We start from the raw sequence: 3,743 nt of genomic DNA, 5'->3' as shown, positions 1-3,743 counted from the left end.
CACGATAACAAACCACAACAACACAACCACGATAACAAACAAGGTAACACAACCCCTACCAAGCAGAGAACACCTGAGCAGGACAAAGCTTTCCTACCCACAATGCACCATGTGGGCTGGGTCACCACAAAGCATTGGGATTTTTTCATACAGACGGATCAAACCAAATGAGTCTGAAAGCTAAAAATAGCTGCAGGAAGAATGTTCCCTTTAAAAAGAAACGAAATCACTGAAGTAGAAACAGCTGCTGAAGTAAAGCTCAGGCGCTCTTCAAAACGGCGTGAAGGTCATCCATCATCAGATCCGACCCGTCAGAGGTCAGACCTCCTCTGCTCTGACATGGATTCGTCCACCAGCCGCCTTTCAGGGAAGCAAACCAGCAACCTGAGAGTTTGATGTCTGGTTTCATGAATGAATCTGGAAGTTTCAGGGATTTCTCTCTAATTCTGTTCAGCATCGATCAGTCGAGCAGCTGGACGGAAAACCAGTTAGAGGAGCTTAATGAGCTCCACGTATCGACCCAACAGGAAGTCTCAGACTTGAGACTTTAGCTCGACTCCATCAGGGCGAGGCCTGGTTCTGTGGGACTGGACCCAGAAGGGAAGAACCGGCTCAGTAGTTTTAGATTCTGGAGGTAAAACAGGAACAAACACCAACATTTTTCACCCCTCAGGAGGAATGTGAGATTGTGAGTGTGCTCCTGCGGACAGCCGTGCACGAGCACATGCATGTGACGGCCGTGCACGAGCACATGCATGTGACGGCCGTGCACGAGCACATGCATGTGACGGCCGTGCACGAGCACATGCAAGTGACGGCCGTGCACAAGCACATGCATGTGACGGCCGTGCACGAGCACATCCACCTGTGCTGACCTGCACCAGAATCTACGAAGGTCCCGGTAATCCCGGACCTGCAGACGCGTCCATGTCCGGATTATCCCCATACAACGCCTCTGCTCGCCACAGCGCTTTCTGCAGGCGTTGAGAGGGCGGGGCTTAAATCTCAGCACAGGGATCATCAGATCAGCGGTCTGAGGCGGCGAGCGCCCGTCCGGCTGAGCAGCAGTTGTCAGCTGTCTCAGGTTCCTCTGTTGTGTCACTGAGCTGTCGGATCGATGCCTAACACCGATCGGACAACAAACACACTGATACCAAACACCTGCCAGGACACGCCGACCAGGCTCCGCCTCTGCAGGCTCCACCCCCTCAGCATTTAACCCCTTCAGGCTGCAGAAGGGAGAGAACAGCTGGAAGTCTTTATCCTCGTGTGTGCTGACGGGTCGAGGAGAGGATCCGCCCCCTTCTGCTGAGTCATGATAGACTCTAACCTGCACCCCTCCCCCACAGACGGGGGAGGGGCAAATATAACCAGATGAATAATAAATGTCCTGCATTCATTCTAAACCATGATACATTACTACACATGACATCATAAATTACTGTAAAACATGAGAAATGTTTGAGTCAAGAATGAAATCAAAACTGTCCAGAGAAGTTCTGCAGAACGGTTCTGTCTTCAACTCTCTGCAGGTAACGGTCACTTCAGCTGCACAGGCCCCGCCCACACCCGATGGGTGTGTCTCCCGTCAGGAGAACCGAGTCATGGCGGGGGGACCGGACTCGGTGCCGCCTCATCAGGAACAGAAATCCTCACTTTGGTCCATGACGTCTCAGGAGCTGATATATCACGATATTTCATTTGGTGATTTTTATCGATTTAAATGATTTTACTTTTGTTTTCCACACAATCATACTTCTAGAACCTCATTGGTTAAGACACATTCATTCTGTTTTTGTTGTTAGTGTTGGAAAATATTTTGTTGTGGAATTCAGACAATATTGAGTGTTCCTTTAAGAAGAATATTTCCGAATTTACCAATTTAAATTTGAGTTTGAGGGTCAAAGTAACTTCTGTCTGAGATGCAGCTGCAGTGCTAAATGTTGTGATCATGAGATAAAAATACATTTTTACCGTTTTATTAACATCAAAGGTGAATCCGTATTAATTCATCTTCCTGACCGCTTCGTCCCTTCCGGGGTCGCGGGGTGCTGGAGCCTATCCCGACCACTGATGGGTGAAGGCGGGGCTTACCCTGGACAGGTCTCCAGTCAGTCGCAGGGTCTCAATCCGTATTCAGGTAAAGATTTTTTCTAAGTCATACTATTAAAAAAATTTGAAAAACTGCTCAGGTACAGTCTAGGATTATATCACAGTACATATTGTGAGTTGTGTACTGTGATACGAGTTGTATTGTGAGGTGTGTATTAGGATAAGTGTCATATCGTAACTTTTGTATTCTGATACGTATCACATCATGAGTTTTGTATGGCAATACGTACTGTGAGTTGTGTACCACGATGTGTACCATAAGTTGTGTACCACGATGTGTACCATGAGTTGTGTACCACGATGTGTACCATGAGTTGTGTACCACGATGTGTACCATGAGTTGTGTACCACGATGTGTACCATAAGTTGTGTACCATGCGTTGTGTACCACGATGTGTACCATGACTTGTGTACCACGATGTGTACCACGATGTGTACCATGACTTGTGTACCACGATGTGTACCACGATGTGTACCATGACTTGTGTACCACGTTGTGTACCACGATGTGTACCACGATGTGTACCATGCGTTGTGTACCACGATGTGTACCATGACTTGTGTACCACGATGTGTACCATTTGTGTACCACGAGTTGTGTACCATTTGTGTACCTCGAGTTGTGTACCATGTGTAAGGCATCGTCAGACTCTTGCTTCCGCCTCGTTCCTAGTGACCCTGAGGTTCAGACGTTCATCCACAGCAAATGTTTGTCACTCAAACCAAACGGAACCAGATCCAGAACTTCCTTGGAATGTAGATCAGAACTGAGTCCGGATGTGGCTTCAGGTGTCTCAGAGGAAACGGTTCCGGTTCTGGATGTTTCTGGTGTTTCTGCTCGTCTTCTTCACAGCCTGGAAAACCGAGTCCTCCACGGATTCAGATTCTCAGTGGTTTTGTGAGTTTGGAATTGGTTCTTGTTTCTGCTCGTTTGGGTTCTGTCTGCGTTTGGACCTCCAGAACCAGAGAAGGTTTAAACTCGTCGTCACAGTCGAAGTTTTTACCGTCATCAGACTGGACAGACGGACTCTGGAGCAAGACGCCCTGAAGCTGAAAATGTTGCTTTGGATGAAAGACGAGCAGAAGGCAGAACGTTCCCGTCGGACCAGAACACGGTTCGATTCCGGAGGATCGGGGCAGAACCGTGAAGACGTGAAGCTTTGGGTCAGAAACCTTCAGCTTCAGAAGAATCTTCAAGAAAGACCAAATGTTTCTGTTCCACCTGCTGTTTGAGGGTCAACCATGATGCTGGTGGTGAGGGGGGGGGCAGTACCTGGCCCTGTGGGCGGGTCCAGAAACCTGAGGTCATTTCTGCACCCCCCTCCCCACCCAATGAGCACCTGGGGGAGGGGCTTTCAATGGGGCGTGTCTGATCACCTGTGGCTCACTTCTGCCTCTGCTGGTCACAGCAGGTATTTCCGGTCAGGTGCGGTCGGTTCATGTTGGGACTTCAAATGTGGAGCAGCTGCTGGCCACGTGCGACCCCACCCCTCCCTTCCACTCTCACAAAGGGGGCGGGGTTTAGGGAGAAATATTTACTGTGAAAATCTGAGAATTTATGGCTTCAACCTGAGACGCACCTGAGTCACGTGACCGCACCTGGACCAATCAGGAGCCTCTTTGGTTGTTGT

At 49.1% G+C, this 3,743-nt stretch overlaps 1 protein-coding gene across 1 annotated transcript in view; it reads right to left on the bottom strand.

The window, feature by feature from the left end:
• The window catches only part of LOC112149695 (fibroblast growth factor 12), a 50,228-nt gene that overhangs the window by 46,059 nt on the left and 426 nt on the right, over positions 1–3,743 (bottom strand). The gene's annotated exons all lie outside the window — the stretch shown is intronic.

Source organism: Oryzias melastigma, linkage group LG13 (genome assembly GCF_002922805.2).
Source record: "Oryzias melastigma strain HK-1 linkage group LG13, ASM292280v2, whole genome shotgun sequence".
NCBI lineage: Eukaryota > Metazoa > Chordata > Actinopteri > Beloniformes > Adrianichthyidae > Oryzias > Oryzias melastigma.
Note: the sequence above shows the minus strand (reverse complement) of the source record. Positions and strands in the feature narration are given on the sequence as shown.